The sequence below is a fragment of the Sinocyclocheilus anshuiensis genome, unplaced genomic scaffold, assembly GCF_001515605.1.
Source record: "Sinocyclocheilus anshuiensis isolate Anshui unplaced genomic scaffold, SAMN03320099.WGS_v1.1 scaffold145, whole genome shotgun sequence".
NCBI classification, from domain to species: domain Eukaryota; kingdom Metazoa; phylum Chordata; class Actinopteri; order Cypriniformes; family Cyprinidae; genus Sinocyclocheilus; species Sinocyclocheilus anshuiensis.
In genome coordinates, this window is record NW_015537973.1 from 1,812,997 (window position 1) to 1,835,476 (window position 22,480).

A 22,480-nucleotide genomic window follows, 5' to 3' on the forward strand; every position below is an offset into this window, starting at 1 on the left:
GCCTTCACTGAAGTTCCATTAATTGCCTTCCCTTCTCATTCAGTTGTGTTGGCCCAATTGCAGAACAAACATGTTTACAATCTGGACCCATTGCACAATTCACAAATTTAAGCTCTCCGTTGCCCAAGTCTTTGCCTCTGGATGGAACCGCCGACGAATACCCACATCCCAGTTCTCATTTGAATAGCATCTCACAGAGGGTATTATTTACCTCTGGTCTGGCTGGAAGCTCGAGGGACAGTCCGCCCATATGAGCTCGCAGCTTATAGACGGAGTTGTCCATCTGTTTAGACAGGAGGGATGGAAATGATGCGTTTTACAAAGGCAAACTTAAAAGGGGTGTCCTCCGTTCTCATTATTTATATAACTGAATAATTTATGGGAAATTGCAATTGCAACCGGTTTTTTTTGTTGTACTCTCATTAGTTTTCAGTGCAGTTATAAATTAAAACATTGTTCTCCAGCAAAATTGCATCATGTCGAACTTCAAAGCACACTGTCCAGATTTACAGGAAGTGATACCAGACTTCATCCCACCGTCGAGGAAGTGGAGGTGTCACAATGTTCATTACACACACACACACACTGCAATGATAGGAGGCTGCTTCCCTCACACAAGATGACCAGATGGTATCTTTAGTGTTGCCGGGTAGAGAGGGGAAATTGTGTAATTTCACTCTCGCTGGTTTTTTCAACATTTGTTGTTTATTGCAGCTTGTGAAATGCCACAAAAATTGTTGTATTAGCTCAAAAAACAGTTGCACCCAGACGTTTTGGGGTTGTTAATTGAGCGGGCCACCCAGTGCTTCCACTTCTGTTTAGTCTGTCAAAAGTAGTTTACTTCTCCGGCCTAAACAGCCACCAAGTTGCAAACAAAAACCTCCTCATGCCTCTTTGGCTTTGCAGGGGCCGACATTTTGTGTTGACAGAAGCTAGAAAGTAGATGTGCTTGTGTGGGAGGCAGAGATTAAAATACCACAGTGTGTGCACTCCTTAAAAAATCCTTGGTCTTTTAAAATTGTATCATTGTTTCCCTTCTAATTCCATTATCCTATTTCAAAAACAACCAAACCTGTTTACTTTTATACTTTTGACAAATTCCTTCTTTTTCTGCCAAATCTTATTTTTGTAGCTCGAACCACATGTTTCTATTCCATTTATCCAGATATGCGCAAGAAAATACTAGCGGTAGATCTGCAATCTCTAATCTTATGCGGATTAAGGCAAGTAATTAAGTGCTATAATTGTGCAGTCTTGTTCATTTAAACACTTGTTATTGTAATAATTGGCACTGGAGTGCCTCCAAAGCCCAGGGTTTCTGTCGGAATGACATGCAGTGGGGCACTGGAGTTTTACAGTGATTCATCTACAGAGGTGTTGTCAGCTGTACAGCTTTGGTAATCACACATTCTTAAACAAGCAACAGAAAGAGTGAAAGGTTCAGGATCTATTAAAAACTCAAACACAAAAGAATTATGGTTACGCAGGTTAAATCGGTAGAGGAGAGGACAGGGCAAAAAAAAAGGTTTTAAAAGAGATGGGAGGTAGGGCCTTTGAGTAAGGATGGCATGAATACAGTGGAGAATAGGACTTTGCTGACAGCGTTTATGTAATTTAATCTGACCATCTGGGGGAAAATCAAACTAATTTGAAGAGCTCGGGAGGGAGAGGGAGGCAGCCTCTAATCTGCTCTCACAGCCACATTGATATTCAGGAATGCACAAGTGCCACTGAAACACCAAGCCTATAACAGCTAGACGCTCTCAACACTAAAAGCCCAGTTGGGAAAACACAAAAGATGCAAGCTGTGTTACAACAACGTTAAGGAAGAAAAAAGTTTTTGTCTTATTTATTTCTTTTTTTTTTTCAAATAGAGCTGAGAGGCTACCTATATGTGATACATTTACACTTCCATCACTTCAATCCTTGCTTTTCCTTATCTGATAGTATTGAGATTTATTATAACAATAGATCGGTACCTTATAAAATCAGAATGATGTTCTGAATGTGAAATATCTTAGGAAACTATGTCTGTTTTTCAAAACTAATGCCAAATGAATGTTAGTGTCTTGACCATACGGAGGCATTCTAAGTATTCATACAGTTGAAAAGAGCTGTGAAATGAAGATGAAGAAAAGCTATGAGTGTATTAATTAATTATTATAAACTAGATATAAAAGCCATTATACAATCACTTTTAATGAACACCCATTTTATATTAATGGGCCAAAATTATATGTTGCTTAGAAACCACAAACTCTTACAAGTTACTCTTACAAGTTAGTCATCTGTTTTAAGACTGCTCATAACTTTTTAAGTCTTTTTAAGTGCATAAAAACAGATTGGTCTAATTTGAATGCAAAACATAAGACTGGAGTGACTTGCATAAGCCGAGTATGTGCCAATGAGATGTTAAATGTTAACAGATAGCTATTATAGACCTCCTTGGACAGTACGTGCATGTCTTGACATTGTGGGTGAAGACACTCTCTGGCATGGCTGTCCTATGGTGTGCGTGGGCGCCCTTGCCTTTTGGCAATGGTGTGGGCGAAGCCTAATGGGAGCAGCACACGGTGGCTGACATGACAAACGGTGGGGGGCTTTCCATAACCAGGCTTGTCATTGACGCTGAGGGCCCCACCGGCCCCTAAATGCCTTGTTACTCCTGCGGCTTTCGGTCTAAATGCTGAGGATTAATTAGCCGAACCAAAAATAGAGACACCAAATGCAATTTTTGAAAAAAGAAAAGAGGACGGAGGGTAAAAAAAGTAGAGAGTAGGGAGAGGATGCTTGCTGTGCACTCAAGACTTATGAGGGGGAAATGGTATCGCTTGGGGCAACGAGGGCACAGTGCTGCATGATGCAAATATGAATGAATAAAAGTGAATGATAGTGCTGATAGTTTATTGCCAAATTTATCATGATAATTGTAAGATCCATATGAGTGATGATTTTTGCTGCCATCCTCGGGTCTGTGGGTGGTTTTGAAATAAGTGTTTAAACCGTTTTATCTATCTATCTATCTATCTATCTATCTATCTGTATATCTAAAATCAAGCAGCATCTTCTCTTTGACTTTACAGTGGTGGCCAAAAATTATTAGAACACTAGTATTTTCACTAGCTAAAAAATTATGTAAAGTCAGTTATTTCTATCTTTTGCTGTAGTGTGTCGGTAGGAAATATCAGTTTACAGTTCCAAACAGTTATTTTGCCATTAATTGTAATAATCCAGTGAGATTTTTGTTTGCACAAGGAGTCTGACAACAGCCAGTGCTACACAACCTACCTGCAGAGCTACAGTACTGTTAAGTTTTCGGCACTTGTGTAAAAATGCTGTAAAATGAGGATGCTGTCAAAAACAATGGAATAAATAGATTTTCTTTATCAATTAACTTCTATTAACTAAATTAAATCAACATTTGGTGTGTTTAAAGCAGCTTTTGCCCTAGGTGCACTTGCGCAGAGTTTTTTCAGGTAGCTTTGCAGGTAGGTCTCTTGAAGCATCTTGGAGACGTTGCCACAGTTCTTCTGGATTGAGTCCGTCTCAGTTTGTTCTGTTTCTTCATGTCATTCCAGACAGACTGGATGATGATGAGATCAGATCTCTGTGTGGAGCACTGGCTGTTGTCAGACTCCTTGTGCAATCAAAGATCTCACTGGATTATTACAATTGGCAAAAAATGGCAAAATGAACATTTGGAAATGTAAACTGATATTTCCTACTGACACACTTCAGCAAAAGATAGAAATAACTGACTTGAAATAATTTTTTAGCTGGTGAAAATACTAGTGTTCTAATAATTTTGGCCACTACTGTACATTGTAATATTCTGACTCTGAAGGTTTATTCAGAGAGTTGAGTCTATTACTCGTCCAGCTTCACTAATTTGTTTGCTCCTTTAGCGTACCCTCTGTCCATACACATATACCCCCTACCAGCAAGTCAAATGCCCATGCAGCCCTTCCCTGCCACAACCCATTACAGCACAATCATACGATCACAGACACAGCAATTTGAGCTAGCAGCATGTAGTGGAGATGCTCTCCTCAAGTGCTTTGTGCCTTTGCAGGCCTATTGATTTTCATATCATATGGATGGGTTCATATCATCTGTGGTGAGGAGCTTCAGATATATTAGAGGTCAATGACATGGCTCATCTTTGAAGTCTCTGACCTGTGTTTGCAACACGCCGTATTTTGATAGTCCTCCCGTTAGATTGCAAAATGGCTTCTTTTATAGTTGGATGGGATGGGGAATCAGACGTCCTGAAGCACGTTTCTTAACCACGTTAGGTGTAGTGGTTCCCCCGAGTCACATTCAGTGGAAACGAAAGCTCGTAGTAAGCGGTCAGCGTTGTTCTCAGCTCTGAAGCGGGAGAGAGTTTTCAAGAGGGTGTTTTATAATGAGAGCCGGAGAGCGTATACATGTTTAATGTTGGCCTCTCTTCCCGTATTCTCCTCTCTGATAATGCTTTCCCTTGCGCTAAAGAGCGACATTGAGAGGCGCCCACTTCAGCGTTGTTTCAGCCCTCTGGAATGTTCTATAGAGGAGGAAGACTCCATTTAGTGGCTGGAGCAGCAGCCACAGTGAGAACCTTTCAGCACGGAGAGGGAAAGGGGAGAGGCTCTTGGAGTGGTTAGTCTGCTGCCTGTTTTGCTGGAACATGCTGCATTGTCCTCCAGAGACCTTTCTTCCTCCCTCACTTTGTCCCTGTGTTCTCGAGAGTCGGGAGGGAGGAGTTTGGAGTGGTGCAGCAATGCACCGTGCACCGAGGCCCCCCGTGAACCGATACGGAATCAGGGATCTCGTTTACGAGCTCCGATTGTTTGGAGGCTGCTCGGTCTCCAGGTCTGCTTGAAATTTTTCTTTAAAGTGGGCTGCTCGCTCCCCTCAGATACACCCGCCCCCCTTCGCATCTTCCCCTGGTGGTCCTTGGGAAGCCAGGTGTCTGGGATTGTCTCCAGTCTTTTACCTCAGCTAGCTAACAAGCTCCCCCTGGCCCTGGAGGAAGGCCCGCTTTCCCTGCTGCCCATTCCCATAATGCTGTTTCATTATGGTCCCCACTGGAGCATACGCAGCCATTCACAGAGCAAACTTCTGATGGCTTAACGACCGGTGCGGAAATGTTTTCTCCGAAAGATACTTTTTCAAGTGCCTTAATTTGAGTTTACATTCAAAGCCGTTTCCTTTGGGAAGCTCGCCAGTGGTCCTGTGGAAACTTTTTTCTGCCCTTAGTGTTCAATTGTACGAGACCAGCACTTTAAGCAATTATAACTTATCAAGAGATTTTTCTTTGCTATTATGGTTCATGCTGTTTGCTGTTTTTTTGCAGGAAATATCGAAGCCTGACAATGCCGAGATCCATTAAATGCGATACAGCAGGGAAATTGCACACATCGCACGATTCGAGGGCCCTAATGGTGGCAGTTATAGCTCAAATATCAATCAGTTTCTGTTTACTGAAATGGATGATTCTCTTAGCACAAGTGACTATCCATCGCCCCATTATCCTTAATGAGCAGCTGCCAGTAGACACTTTTGCCATTTGTGAATTCTTCCTCAAGAACCCCTCTTCTTCAGCCAGCAGGACACTCCCATTTTGGAACACGCATCCACTAGAATTAATTAGCCCCTAATGGTTTCTGTCATTTCATGCAAATGAGTTTTACAATTATCGTTTTGTTATCGCTCATGGAGTGTGCCGCTGTTCGCCTTTGCCCTCTCGGTGACACCGTTACTCCATTACCACGTTTGCCGCTCGTTCCTCTAGGCCGCACCATTGCGATGACTCCAGTCGTGCATCTTTCCCTGCGTCAAGTGGAGCGAGCCGGCCCCCTTTTATCTGCCTGGTCCATCGCGACGCCGTTCTGCTGTTTTATTTGCACCCCCATGCATCAGCTCCATTAAGGGCTCCTCGCTTGCGAAATTGACTTTCTGTTGTTTCTCTCACCATCCCCTGTTGTTACTATCACAGAATGTATCTGCTGTGTCCCGAAAATGTGTTTTGCACCCTGTCTGTTGACCATTCAGTGTCTGTTATTCAATCTTCAACAGAAGGTTTGGAGGAGGGATCCCAGCTGCTCGATGGCAGCACCCCTGCAGTAAACTATCAGATCCGTGCGAGGTCAAGCTCACAAAGTGCTCACCTCTGCTATCGGTTTCCCTCTCTACACTGCTGATGACTCTATGTGGAGGCAAATGATTCCTCTGGCTCATGCTGTTCAACTCCGCTTTCCCCTCCTTCCTGTCGTACCACTTATACATCCACCTCCAACAGGCATAAGTAAAAATAATAAATAAATAAAAACAAGGTTTGACCTTCAATGAAGTCAAGAGAGCTTCGAGTTTGTATTTTTTGTGCCATTTCTATACAAAGGTGCCACTTTCTGTCTGTGACTTTGAAGTTTAGCTGTGGTTGTCTGAATTTGTAAGGGGGGTAATATTTTTGGTATGATGTGGGGGCGAATCAGAGCTTCGTGTGACACTCCAGTCTCCCCCAACCAGAAGTCAGGGATGCTGCACAGACTGCAGTACCAGTTGTCACTTGTTGTCACTTGGAACATGACATACGGATGCTCAGGACCTGACGGCATATGTGACGCTGGCCTGCCAAAAGCATACTGGCACTTTTAGGGCCCGTTTTTTTTTTTTTACACCATTAGTCACATTTTCCTCTTGGCTTGGTTTAGGCAGTCTCCTCACTCCTTTCTCTGCTGTTTCTTGTTCTTCCACATATATTTATCATAAACATGTGTGTTCAAACATTATATGTTTATGATTATATATAAAGTACCTTGTAATTTATTCCTTTTAGTTCACTTAAATTAAAACTTTAAACCACCATCATATTTCATTTTAGTCTTAGTTTCATATACAGGATTCTCACGGACCTGGAACAGTCATGAAAATGAATAACAGTATTCTTTGCTAAGAAAATGCATTTGCATGACCTCTGTGCTACGATAAAAAGTCTTCGTTGTTTTAATAGTACAACATAATTTAGAATTATTGGAATTAATACTAGGAATTTTGTGTTAATGCAGTGGTTCCCAACCCTGGTCCTGGAGGCACCCCAACACTGCACGTTTTGCATGTCTCCTTAATCAAACACACCTGATTCAGGTCATCAGCTCATTAGTAGAGACTCCAAGACCTGAAACGGGTGTGTCAGAGAAAGGAGACATGCAAAATGTGCAGTGTTGGGGTGCCTCCAGGACCAGGGTTGGGAAACCACTGTGTTAATGTATATGGTAAATGTGATACATCAGGAAACTAGATGATATAAAATAAACCCTGAGTATGAGTAGCTGTTCTTCTAATTTGTGCCAATAATTCAGATTGGCACAAATTATTAGATTATATGATTATTCAAAATTAAATGGAAAAAAAGTGTCTGGGAACACTGTATATTTTGTTATAGGGGTTAAAGAAGAGCATGTTAAGTTTTAATGCTTACACAACCTCTTTTAATCTACAGATTGATTTTTTTAGTAATATTTTTTACTCTGAGCAGCCTCTCTGATTGAGTCTTTTAGTGACCAGACACATTTGAATATGTCTTCTATCTCTGCTCATGTTGACCTTTGTTGAATTTATCGGTAAGCACTCAAACTAGCTCGCAGCAGACTTGTATTAATGCTCTGTTTGTTTAATATCGCAGCATTCTCAGAATGTTCTTCAGCTTGAACGGTGGTTACATCATCATAGAACTTAATTAATGTCATAATGCACTTGCTTGGCCTGGTTGTGTTGGCCATGTGTAATATGATATAAAGACGTAATTGGTATCTGCTGTTTTTAGTATTGCTGCGTTTCCCTTTACCCCCTTTGGATGGCGGTTGACAGATTGGTCATTACCTCTCAGAGGGCCCGAATTAGCGCCATGTTTAACGGCACTAACACAATTGAATCCTTTAATGATACCCCAGAGTGCAATGTCCTAGTGTAATGATACTGGACATGCTTTTTTCCCTTATACTCTGTCCCTCTTTCTCTCTCTGTCCTAGTCTAATGCATTGTTGTCCTTGATAGCATCTCACATTTTGATGATGGGCTGCATTAGCTGCTTAAACACATCTGACTTGTCCATAACACACTGTCTGTTCCTGTTCCACTTGAAATAATTGATCAAACACTCAAAGGGAAGTGCAAGTATCAATATTAATTAGTGCTGTCAGTCAATTAAAATATTTAATTTTGATTGATCTCCTATTTTTTTATTTATTTATTTTTTTTGCTAGTTAACGCATTAACATTAATTTACCTTAAATAAAACCAAATAATATGAGTAATTATGCAAGCAATTTGAGTGGATGACCTCCAGACAAGAGGTACTTTTTATGCAACAGTGCTCATTAAAACAAACAAATTCTAGTTTTCTCAAAGCATGGAAAATGCAAACAATCTACAAAAATTCAATTATTAAAATAGTCCTTTCCCCACACTTCATGGATGCGATCTTGCAAGTAAATTTTTAAAATTGATTTATTTATTGTTTTTTTGCTGCTGCCGTGGCCTGCATATTAGTCTTCTGCTAGTGCTTGCATAAAGCTTTCTATATTGCATAGATATTTCACATATTGAGTTTGGATAGTACTTACATTTTCCCAAACAAAGTGTAGGCTGGGTTAGATTTATATAATTTATCAATAAAGATGCTTTCATGATGTTTTTAGATATAATACAGAACAAAATGGAAATATTGGTAAAATTGATTAAATGCAGCTAAATGAATAATGTTTCTATATATAAAGGCATACAACATATTTAATTAAGTAATGCATAAACTAATATTATTAATAATTAAATTAATATATTACTAAACACTAAATTAATATATTATTGAAATGAACTAGGAAATGTGTTTATTAGACCAAGGTGAAATCAGTTTTTCCTTTGGTATTTGAATTGGATAAATGCATTTAAATAAATAATATATCTACATGTAAATATGTAAATAAAGCTATAAAGCATATTTAATTAATCGCATGAATGAATGCTTAAACTATTATTAATTTGATACAAATTAATACAATATTGACATGGACTAAATGTTTTCCTTAGAACAAGGTAAATTAGTTTTTTTTTTTTCTCTCTCTCTTTTGGTATTTGAAAGCTGTGGTATTGAAATCCAATTTGAAAGAACAGCATGGTTTCACAAATGTGAGATGGCCTTCCTTCATTCGAATCTAGCTCATGCCTTCACTATAGAGTAAAACGATCGTAACGTGACCCATGCAATTGGCAAACAATATCATATGAAACGCTCGCTCACTTCACTCAATAAATAAATAAATCACTATACAGTATATCGCAATACTCTGTGAAAGGCAACACGTAAAGAATCGTGATGTTTGTTACTCAAGTATTGTGATAATGTTGCACCACAGAATCCTAAGAGCTCATGCGCCGGGTTGTTTGTATAGACTCTGAAGGAGCAGGAAAGTGCACAAGATGTGATTTCGCCCCAAAATCTATTATGATTAACTGGAATCAACAAACTATCCACTCTATCCTAGGCATTTAATGCCTGGCTCTGCCTGTCTCTCTGGACTGCTTCATCTACATTGAAGCGCTTTGGGGCAGGCACTTATGTGCTTAATGTAAGCTATCCCAAAAACACATCCATACCACCAGCAGCCCTGAACTGTGCCTATTTTGTGTTTGGCCATGTCTGAGGCATAAACATCTCTTATTTATGTGATTGGAGCCAGGCTTATGTTTCTCAGTCTGGAGGTTTTGAGCTGGATGTGAATAAACCTGAGCTAAACCGCAACGGCTGGGCTGGGTAAGGTAACTCCTGTCCCATGCCGGGAGTGGCCAGGGTGGCAGGGGTTCTGATGTCCGGCCTAATTGGTTAAGCATTCAGTACAAGCCCACGTCGCCGTGATCGGATTTCGACATGGGCACCGATCCTCTCCTGATCAGCTCCACATGGTCTTCTTGTCTTGACAGCGCCACGGCAATCTTCCCATCTGCTTTTCATTTTTCATCCTTCCATATCACCGCTATCTTTTTCATGGGGACATTCTTATATTTTTAGCCCCCTGAATGATTAAATGAAATGTTATATGCTGTCAATAGACTGCAACACAGCATGATAGAAAGTGGTTAGTGCATATGTTTGAAAATTGAATCCTTTCATTTTTATGAGTTGTTTTTTCCCACCTCCGCAAGGTCTTCCAGTTTCCCAGGTTACACCAGCCTGCTGCACTGTGCAGGGCACATCAGGAAGGGAGAAAAGGCTTTGTCTGAGGTTGAGCTGGTCGAGTCAACAGCTAATTTCCCTCGACGGCAGGTACACGCCAGCCAAGCTCTCTTAATTTTTTATTTCATAATACATGTATTGATTTTGCTGCGAACGCCCCCCGTCACAGGGTGAGTCATGTAGTCTCTACACGTCTGCTTGTTTGATCAGGTCGAGGGAGGTAATGCATACAGTAGCATCTGTACCGAGGTATTCTACAATGCCTGGAGAAAGCTGTCTGTTAGCATTCCCATTCATCTCAATTGCAATTGCTCAGCTGGTCCAAGACACCTTGGAAGTAAGCGACCTAAAATCATAAATTTTTGCTCATGGGAACCCAGTTCTGGGACCCTCTTTTATGCTCTACAGTTACGATCAAACCATCATGAAAGGATGCCACAATAGACCCTTTTCACATTTCTCATCATTATTGAGCAAACTTCTATTGTGATGAATGAAAAGAATAACAAACATATATATTTTTTTTTTGCATTTTCATTTGATCCAATTAGCAAATAAATAAATAATTAGAAATTTTAAAAAGTATAGTATAGTAAGTATAGTAAAGTAAATGCTAGTGAGAAACAGAAAGAAAAGATGTAGAATATCACTCTCTCAGCCATTGTATTACAAACACAGCAGCTTTAATTAGTTTTCTGTAATTTAATGTCAAGGTTATATATCCTGAAGGTGCAGATGCGCAAAGAAAATAAAAAATGCGCTGGGTAAATAAGTTCAGGCCACTTATTTGCGTACCGACATGGTTGACAGATGTTAATGCACAATCGCCGGTTTAGATCAACTAACTGTAAGTTTTTAATTTGAACTGAAAGCATAAATTTAGGCTTCGTGCTGACATTTCATTCACTGATGCAGCAGCGCTAAAACTGGCAGTGCACAGACTTATAGGCAGCAGCCGGCTAAAATAAATCTTGCTGATTTTAGGTTTGAAAATTCAAATAAATAAATAAAATGAAAATATTAGCATTGTATTTTCAAGTGTACTATAAAATAATTGTATTTTTATTTAATACTTTTTTATTTTAAAATAGAATCGTATTATCACACTTTATTTAATTTGTTTATTATAAAATTTTTAAACTAACTAAACAAAGCGCAATAATACTATTATTACTATAATTATTTTCTTTTTATAGTTATATTTAATGAGTCACACTACGTGCAGTATGAGTGCCAAACCAAATCTCCAGGTGCTCTTCTGAGAACCAGATTGAAAAATTTATGCGCACCCCTGAGTATAGTGTTATAAATGTACATCACAATTTAAGAAAAAAATGAATATATTAAAACTCTGTTAGGTTTGCGATGATGATAACTATGGAAACACATGAGCACAGTCTGTGAAAAGGGTCCATAACATGCACAGTCCCAAGCAAATATTTCCAAGAAATAGCAACATTTATGGGCCAGATGGTGTAGTTACAGCATCTACCAGCAGGGGCTAACAAGGCCATACTAACCAAACTTTGACCCCTTGATCTGTGCATTTTTTGGAAGAACCAGAAAGGTTGATATAAACTGTGTTTTGCTTAGTAAAAATAAATAAACCATTAAGGAAAATGAAAAATAGGTAGAAAAATATGTTCATATTTAAGTAAAATATAAAAATGTCAAATGTCACACAGGGACTGAATGTCTGTTCAGAGTGCTATGATAAAAACACAGTTGCTATCTGCATTCCCATTCGCTTTACTTGCACGGAGAGGGAGCAACAGTATAACCATGGCAATTTTGTGCAGTCACAACAACCCTGTAGTTTCATTCTACAAGAGACTCTTTGCCTATTTGAGGAGGTTTTTGATGTTCTCTATGGTGCAGGTCTCTGATAGACTTTTTCAGTAATGACTAACTGCAACAGCTAGCAGCTCCATAGTGAATACTGCAGATAAAGCCAGTAAAGGTTATCCATCCATCACCACATACACATTGATAGAGCTGCACAGTGGGGCTGAATGCTGTTGTGCGGAGGACCACAAGGCCTGAGGAAGACCCACTGCGGTTAGCTCTTACTGTACTGTATTGTCCAGGAAAACTTTGATATACTGATATCCCACTACGGCTGGTGCTTAGACACACGGTCCCTGGAGTAGACGCCATTATGCACGACCACATGTCACAGCGTTGGGTTTTAACCAAACAATAAAGCTCGTCTTTTACCTTAAGATGTCACACACCGAGATTTCCACTCGCTTGATGTAGCTACGGGCACTCAACGGACACCAAATTCAATAGTGAATTTCGTCTCCAGAGCAGAGTTTGCTGTTTGTTTTCATTGTTGATTACTCGCTTAAGGCTTCAACAGCCCCACATGCTTTTGACACATTCATGTTTTTAGACTGAGGTCATAGGAAGGCTGAATTTAATTCAGAGTTACCATGCACATTTTTTTGAGACCCACTGGCAGTTTTTCCACGTGCTTGTAAACCCAACTTCCTTTTAGGATAATATCTCACAAGCTATTTTTTGATTTACAGAGGTAGCATTTTTAAATCACTGGTGTGAGGTATCTGTAAAAGGAGAGTGCTGATTTACAGCTTAATTCCAGTTTTTTTTTTTTTTTATCACTCTACGTCTCTACATGCCAACAAAAAAGAGAGTGGCTCTCTAGTACCCACTGACATATTTCTCATTCAGACAAGTGCGCTTGATGTCTAAAATGAAAAATAAAGGGTAATTGAAAAAAATATTTGTCAGAACACCTGGAGTACACACACACACACACACACACACACACACTGTTGCATTAGGTTTGCACATTTCCATTCACTGATAATATTGACAAACACATTATACAAGGCTATTTTAATACAGTAACATAATATGTTTCATATTTTATGTATGTATTTCTATAGCTTTTATTTAGCTAGTTACTGTGAAGTGATCTTTTGTTCTTCTTAGTGGATAGCAGTATGCAGCTCAGAGTCATTCTATGTTGTATGGATATACTGTTGGCATTGAAATGACTGACAAGTGCTACTTGTCAAAGTAGACACTTCACACTTCAGTAAAGCCGAAGTATCCTTTACACCGTCTGAAGACTGGTGTTGCTATTCACACAATTCGTGTCTTACCTGTTTGTGTGTGCTTGTTTCTGCATGCATGCTCTTGTGTTTTTAGCTGTTTTAACAGCATATCGGCGTCTTGCTCTGACAAATCTATTTAAGCTCTTGGCCCAGATGTCCTGAAGCTCTGCCAAACTGTAGGAATCCTCCATATCGTTTGATTAGTTGCATTGCTGCTTATCTCTATGAACAATCACCATAACATGAGAAATCACCTCAAAGGCAGCAACTTGCGCTAGATAAATTAAAAAAATTAATTAAAAAACATTTTTTTTTTTTTTTAGGCTGCATATTTGTTTGACTCCAACTTCCGTGCATGCTTGTCATTCACCTGGATCCACCACTTCTCAAAAGGTATGAGCTTTTTCAATTGTAAAAAAAAAATGGTAACAGAATCTGTAATGCTAGATTTTGAAAATATAAAATAAAAAGATTATCAGTGGTCTGTTTTAGTCTGTTCACACACAGCTATTGTTTGGCTTCAAAAGACCACAGAACACAAGTTGTTTGAGCTACAGTATGTTCATTCATATATTTATTTTATTTTATTTCACATTTTTAGACAAACAACTGTGATCACTCTGAACTCTCACTGTATGAAAAAAAGAGCTGCATACAGATTCTTTAGAATAGTTCACTTTTTTTCCCACAGAACAGAAGAATAAAGTCATATGTATTTTGCACAACTTGGAAGATTAGTAAATAGTGACAACTATTTTTTAGGTGAACCGCTTCTAGTTGAAAAGATTGAGACATAACAAGCATTGTGATTCAAGTGTGAAAGAATCATGCAGCATTTTCCCTGTCTGTGTCTGCTTACATTTTCTTCAGTTTACAGGCAGGACTTTAACAGTCATCAACAATGTTCTGCTGCACTTCAAACACATGCTCACAATATACTCCCACACGATTCTGGTTATCTGGATCCGTGAGGGGGTATCTGTGACCTAGCTGAAAGCGACCCATCCCAGCACTTCCACATGTGTCAGCGCTCTTTCTTCCAAGTGCTGGAGGATTTATCCATCTGAGATTTAGAAGTCTTAAAAATGTTAAACGGGTCATTCTAGGCTTAAATAAATACTGCTAAGAATACATGTATGCCGCTGTCAGTCTATGGTTCTACAACTTTCTGGCACTAACCTAGTGAAATCTATTTTGTGACACCCCAGAAGTGTTGTCCCATTTATCCAGTAGGCTGTATTAAACTATGTTCGAGAGCCACTGGTTTTTGAGGTTGCCCAGCACGGAGTGGTTTTGGTTGTAACTTGTGGTTAGGTCAATGCACAGTAATTTTAGTGTTTAACTGGACAGGTACAAATGTATAAATCAACTGGACGTTTATAGCTTTGTTTCGAGAACCAGAAGTCTATGGCCAAACTCATGCGTTCCATCAGTGGCTTTAGCTGTAAGTGATGATGGCATTACGCTTCTTGTTATCCTGTAAAAAAGAGCCCTCTAGGGCTGATTCTAGATCAGATTGACTCCGATTAGGAATTGATTGTGAGATTAGTGTGCTGGTCGGTACAGCAAAGCGTAGATCAGCAATTTGGTTATTCCGTCTCTTAATGAAGAATCCGTTTCTTCTCAGCGCCGTATTCTGCAGCAGTTTGAGTCGAGCACTTTGTTATGATGATTCAATTTATTCTTCCATAGAGCAGAAATCACACAGGACCACTAAGCGGCAGTCACGGGAAGTTCTTCAGAGAATAACTGTACCCTTCAAGCTTCAAACTTATTGACTGTTTCGTGTCCTGTGACAATAACTCAAAGGTGGAAAGGGAGTGTTAAATTTGCCAAAGTTTCTTGTCATCACGAGCGGGCCTGGCTCGGATCCGAGCAGGATGTGCAGCCGTTTCAAATCAACCTAGAACGACGTGCGCTGATGAGCAATTAGAAAATGGTTTACATCGTTGCAATCATCAGCCATTATCATAATCAACTTCAGAGTGAAGAGAGCCCTTTACCAACACCACCCTGTCCCACAAAAGAGCACTCGCTCTCACCAAGAGAGGAGATTTTCCTATGTGTGTGTGCGAACATCCAAAATGGTCCCAAAAATAATTGTAGTTTGGTTCGAGTCTAGTCCTCCGTTCTCCTCTACATAACACCTTCGCAAATGCTCCGTGAGCCACCCACATCACTGACAGCACAGTAAATGAAAACAGCATTTTGCTCTATTGCACTGCATTATTTACTGTCTCCTATGGGCCGTCCTGTTTAAAGCATGATGTGGTTGAATTCTGTATGACACTGAGGCGTTGAGACACGCTCCACTCAACCTCCTGCTCTGGGGTCAAGTTCCCATTTTGGAGCATCAGTCACGCTTGCCTCGTCCTGGTGGCCATATTGGAGTTACATCAGTCTCAATGGCCCCTCGTTTCGACGTAATGGCTGCTCCATGGGAAATTAAAGCTTAATTAAACATGCATGGCAACGAGACACCATTGTGCTACAATATTTGACTGCCTGTGACCTGACAGATTCATTATCTGAGAGAGTTTCTCATTTTTATGACACGCTCCTCTGTGGACGCACAGGCTCTGATAAGATCTTGCTCTGTCTGTTTAATGGTCCAGACAACATGCTGCCTGCCTGCAACAAGGATATGCATTCACTGTTTATCTCATTTACAGTTTGCACAATGGAGAGCAGGTTTAATTGCATTTGAGTGGTTTGATGTGGACTGGGAGATATGTGTGTGTGAGAAAGAAAGAGAGAACTTCTGAGAAAAGCTCCCTAATGTTGTGTTTGACCTTAGTTGGCAGTTAGCCACGTTGTGGCAGTTTTGACTTGGAGCAACATGAGCCTTGTGTATCTAAACACCCAAACACACGATCTTGCCCTTTGATACTCGCATACAAAAGGTCACACTGTAATGCTACTGTTGTTGGATATACATGCAAATATATGCAAATATAAAACGGCTCTCTTAATCTTACTAATCTTTCTAATCGTATGCTCACCAAGACTGCATTTATGTTATGTAAAAACTGTAATATTGTGAAATTATTTCATATATTTTAAAATCTGAAAAAAAAAAAACAGATTTTCAGCAGCCATTACTCCGGTCTTCAGTGCAAGATTGTAAGTACTATAGTGAATACATTTTCTCTATGGAGGAAATTAGAAACAAAATTAGGCTTAGAATATCTTCAAGGCTCTTTAGAGGATTTTTATTTGTCAGCCATTGCGAAAATTGAAATGGACCCGTGTACTGCAAAAACCACACAGTTCAAAGTATTGTTCATGTCTGTAGTCCAGATCGTGCAGGGTGAGGTATGTGCCAAAGTTTCATACTTAGGGTTACGGATTTGTTCAAATCCTCAAACCAAAGTTAAACCATGATTCTTTTCATTAGTCAGTGCCTCATATACAGTCAAGGTCTGTTTTAAATAAAGGTAATCACCCTAATAAACTCCTGTCCTCTGATCAGATAATAACATGCGTAAAGACTTAAATACATTGACAGCCTACAGCAGAGATACAGTATTGAAAAGGATTTGAATGTTCGCTGGGCGAAGGCCGTTAGTGTTGTCATTGGGATTATCTTAATACTCAATAAACCAACAACAGGAAGATTAGCGTGACTGACACACCGCATATGTTTATAATGAGGGGATTTGCACCTTGGCTATTGTTTGCTTGTCAGGAGAGCAATTAAACACCGCAGGCCCAGAGACACTATGACGGCCTGTCTCTGCAGACGAAGCCAAGTGTATTTTGCTAACTCAGGTTTAGCACAGTCTGCATACAACAGGGGGCCTCCTTCACGATGACTTTTATCAAAGTCAGGGTGGAGAACAGCATTTGTTAGCAAATACAAGACCCCTTCCTGCACGCAGCACCATTATTACTATTATTATTACTACTTTGAATGTGCAAATTTGGAAAAGTACTTTGAAGGATGTAGAGTGTCGTGTTTACTAATTGCTGTGTATCAATATGCCATTAACTCGGTGTCGGTGCCAAAGAGCTGTTTGGATAAACTTAAATGGAATCATCTACTCACTAATCAAGAGTGGCTGTTTGGTGTTAAATGCCGGTTTGAAAATGAGTCGCTAACTGTGAGTAGCATTTTTCACTCTGAGGGGCACTCTTCCCACTCATAGACGTGACAGTTCCCACTGCTTTGCACTGCACATGTCTGTCATTCTATTGTTGTGCAGCAGTCTGATAGTGAGTTTCAAGTGGATCACGCAGTGAAGAGAATTTTTTCGATGTGCATCAAATGGATGTGGCTTTCATAAACACTCAACAGGTGCTGTAGATTGTGTTTAATACGTAGACTTGCACGCATGCAAAATTGAGAGATAAAAGCAAGGTGTCCACAAAAGCTATCTCACTCGACAGGCAGTAAACGGCCTTGTGCTTCAGGCCTCAGATTTTGTAAAGGGTTTCACAGTCATGGATAAGTGTCATGTTCCCACAGGCAAAAATGGCTGAACTAGACACTGACATTTCTTAGAGAACTCCAATCCTCAGCATCTCCATGAACCAATGCCTAAGAGTGAGGATAAGTGAATGATTAAATCAAGTCTTAGTCTTATGTCACTAGTCCTAGTTAAGTCTTAAATCCCTTTTGTTAATAATTCTCTATAATTAGTGGTTTGGTATTATGAACCATCTTTTAGAACAATTTATTTATTTATTAAATATATTTCTAGGGTAAATATTTTTTTCTTGTTCACTGGTATTATGAATCCTCTTCTAGGACAATTTATTTATTTATTTATTTAATTTGAGATATTCTTAGGGATTTTTTCTTGTTAATATTTGTCTTAAAAAAGTATGAGGTCTTACTTGGAAAAATAAAATTAAATAAACATTTTATTTTTAATTCCTAGTGAAAAATAAATATACTAAAATGTATTTGGAATACATTTATTTCATGCCAAGTGTACTACAAATACATTTACATATTTATATACTTAATAAAAATGCCCTGCAATTGTACTTTTAGTATACATACTGGTATACTTAAAGTCTGCTAAATTGGAACAACTCATTTTGTACTTGATGCACTTTAATTGTGCAAAAGTAGTGCTGAAGTCCAACTAAAGATATACTGAAGTATATTTGATTGTGCTAAAGTTAAACTATTGCAAGTATACTTCAGGTACACTTTTAATATCTTGTATTAAAAAAAGATATATTATTCAAAGATCATACAATCCTCATCAATAGTGGCATTAAAACACATTTTAGGCTTAATATTAAGAAATGTGCATTGTGCACAAGTAGTACTCCCAATAAAGTGTTATTATTATTTTTATATCAGTAAGCCTCGAGCAATATGTCAGTACATTTTTTAATAGATTTGAACTATACTTAGTATGAAATAATTGTATTTTAAATATATTGCTTTTTTTTTTACTAGGAATACCATGTACTACTTACCTTTAGTAGTTTATTCATAATCCACTTCATGACTTTAAAAACAAAACAAACAAACTCACTGAACAACTTTTCTACTTTTTGTAAATGCCACTTAATATGAAATGTCTCTTCATTCTCTCAATATTACATGAATGGATAACTGTGCTAACTGGGATTTGTTTTCATGCAATATTCAGAGAAAACTTCTTCTTGAAGACTTCATTGATTGGGTTCATAAGCACTGTATGTCTGTGTACTTGTAAGTGTGTTTTATCTGAAACACTATGTGTTCTTTAATGCTTCTTAATAGTAAATGCTCAGGCAGTATGTGCTTTGAAACTGTCGAAAGTGTGTTAACGCTGTTCTTCCACTGTATCCTAAGGGAAGGAATGCTCTTTTTAAGACGATGGAATCCTTACAGACTTCCCTTGCTCTCTCCCTGTAGAGCTGAGGCCTCTAGAGTGGGATGACTTCATTAAACGGGCACTAGAGGACTGGGTTAATCCCGTTGCCTCCGGAGACAGACTGCACCTGGTTACCCTTCAGCATTCGAGGGGATGTATGCTAACCATAGCTAACATTTCCCCCCTTATGCACACACACTCGTAGGCCTATGTACACACAGTTCGACATAGTCAGCGGAGTCAGTTTGCAAAGAGGGATCAGATTATTTCCTGTTTCCATCCGACATGTTGTCAATTACGGCCCTGGCGCCCAGCCTAACAGGACACTTTAGCGTTACCAGCAAATGACCTTACACTGTTCAAACAATTAGCCCAAAGAAAACATTGTCCTCATTGATTTATCGGCCGTCCTAACGGAGAATTCTCCGAGAGGGGAGAGAGGAATGTCTCTATGTTCATGCCGCCATCATCTGGAAGCCTTTCCGCATAGGGTTCACAGGAGAGCCATGGCGGTGACAGGTCTATTTAGCACCGAACTCGCCATCAACCAGCAACTAGCACTTACTAAGGGATGTGTGCTTACAATCAACAGGACTGTGATTCTTTTATGATAGTGATTTCTATCTTGGAATCTGAGAGAGAGAGAACAAAAGTTCACTGGCAGTGAATAAAAGCCTAAAAGTCCTTAGAGCTAGAAGACTGTATATCTTCAAGGATAATGCTTTATATCCGTAGCAGTAAGGGTTCCTTCCCAGAGCCATGGACTTTGTTCCTCTCATGTGTTTGTGCACAGTTCCCAGCACTCAGGGCCAGAACTCTGGACCCCCACCTTCCGATGCACGCCATTTTTCACACAAAGGCTGTTTTTCTGCGCCAATAACCACGTCTTTGGAATTTTTTTTTAAAAGCACCGTACTGATCGATCAGCATCATTTTTATTCCAAAAGAAAAGAAGAGAAGAGACATAGAGAGTGTGAAAGAAAAATAGTGTCTACTCATCTTGTGACAAAGTACTCTGGGCATCTTACATGGTGTTAATCAACAGCCATAGAGCTGGCTGTCACTCACAAAAACCATGAGGCAAGCCAATCAATATCAGCATCCAGCACTGCTTTCACCGACTGAGCTCAACTTTTGTAACTGCTACGGCAGTGCTCGTGTTGACTAGAGAGCCCCGTTCATTGGTCTGGCACACTCACTGTATTTCACAATTAAAGTAACGGCCATAAACCAGTCAGACCCCAGAGACATGTGCTCAACAGTACAGATCTCAAACATTCCACCGTTTTCACCAACGAACATTGGTGTGAAATGAAAGATCAGATTTTTTCCGCCTGCCTGCCGATAACCAAAGATGCCCAGCAGTAATAAAAGACTGCAAATAAATGCCCACCAACTAAAGTGTTTGTTTTCTCACACATGCGTAGTTTTCATCTTTACTGGATCTGGTCCTAGCTGCGGGCTTTGCCAAATTAAAGCGACAACATCATTGGCTTTGATTCTAGCGATTTGATATGTGGTGATTTTCATGTTCCTTGTGGCGTTGTTTTTTTTATCTCTATTAGAGCTGCTGATGTTCTCTTGCTTCATTTCAAAGCTTTTTTTAATGTGGATGGGTGGGTTTGTGCATGTGCATGTTTTGGGCACCACACACTAGTGAACGTCCCGAAAACAAATGGATATGAAATATCCAGTCATTGATTTCTCATCTCCAACACCTCAAAAATGCAAATGAAACATCCGTATCATTTTGAAGATTTGCTCTGGTCCTTTAACACAATACCCACAGGCATCCTGTAGTGATTAGCACTGAATCCGGCTCTCTCATCCATCCACGATGGAAGCAGCCCGGTCGTGTCGGCAGCGAGTTCCAGGCTCGAAGGCGCAGCACTCTGAATGTGTGGATTTGTCAGAGTTTAATGAGAGTCCTCCCTGTGCTACACCACAACCTCCTGTGCTGTTGACATTTGTCCACCCACCTGTGTCTGGGCTTTAATGACCCTTAGCATGTCAAGCAAGTGATTTTCACTTGCGCGGAGGCATACGCGGGACATTTTGTTGAGAATTGTGTCCTCAAAGTGGATTGAGTCTTCACGCTTTATATTTAGGTGTGAAAGGCGAGCCAGGTGTCTCCTCTCACAGACTGTGTGTGGCTCTGTGTTGGTGGATGCAGGGATCGTTGACGTTATTTGTTCATGCTAGCTTCTTTTACATTAGTTTCCAAGATTTTGTTTTTCCAGTCCCTCTGTCATGTTTTTGGACATGACTAAGGCATGTCGGGCCGAGAGGCATGTTTTTCATTATGCTTAGTTGACGGAGTGACTGAACTTGTCCTCCACCCCCAAGTAATGGACCAGGCATCTAGTTCTCCCCCTTAGTCTGCATTCTTCCAGCTTGCATAGATGTTTCACAGTTTATTTTGTTAATACAGATAAGCCTTTAAGGAGCATGTTCCCTAGTGAACAGAATGCCAGTCTACATTTTCTATACACACGCTAAACAGAATGCTAAATCACCTCGCAAAAACGACTGTATTGATCACTGTATACACACACTAGAAAATCACACTCTCACACAGGCTCATTATTTCTGGATACTGTGTTAGTCATTGTGTGGGAAATGGGTTTTAAGTATCTGTGCACTTCAAAGAATTGCAAATATCTTGTGATTTTTGTCTCACCTCATTTGGTCTTAGTGTTTGCATTAATATAATGCAGCTCTGCCATGCTGTTCGTGATCCGCTTTAATCTACATGAATCTGTGCATAGGATTCCGTGCTTCACTTGTGTATGGCAGATAGCTGTATCAGTGATTTGAAAGCTTCAAAGATTTATGTTTATTGAACAAAAGGCTCTAAACACAACATTTTGGGTTTGGTATGGACTCTATATATATATATATGATTTTTCATTAGGCATGAGCTTTCAATAACTGTATTTTTGTTCTGCCTGGAATATTATAAATGGATGAGTTCTCACTGATTTTGCAATAGATGGCCAAAAATTAAATGGAAATATATTTGACTGACGATTCTTGAAATTAATCAAGTTTTCAAATAAAAAAATTAAAAAAACAGTGAGTAGTGGTTTGAGAAGCATTTTTTTTTTTTTTTTTGAGAAACAGAGAGAGAGTATTTATTTTAAGTAATGTGTGATGTGTGCTTCCCCGCTTTAACAACAAGCAACGGCCCCCAGTGGTGTCTGTTTGTCTTGTCACATTATTTGTTTTTCTTACCTTTAAAACCAGTGAGATATTCTCAATTCTGAATATGTGTAATTATGTAATTGGTAGTGTACTTTAAATAATGTATGCTTAGAATCTGAAGGCAGGCTGCGTTCACACATGCACATGTGTGTGTGTGTGTGTGT

At 39.5% G+C, this 22,480-nt stretch overlaps 1 protein-coding gene across 6 annotated transcripts in view; it reads left to right on the plus strand.

Annotated features, from left to right (window-relative positions):
* The window catches only part of tenm3 (teneurin transmembrane protein 3), a 297,565-nt gene that overhangs the window by 16,826 nt on the left and 258,259 nt on the right, over positions 1-22,480 (plus strand). The window contains exon 2 of one of the 6 annotated variants that reach the window (XM_016463794.1): positions 13,617-13,686. The exons of the other annotated variants lie outside the window; for them this stretch is intronic. The gene's annotated coding sequence lies outside the window, so the exon portion shown is untranslated. The remainder of the gene's footprint in view (positions 1-13,616; positions 13,687-22,480) is intronic. 6 annotated transcript variants of the gene reach the window in all.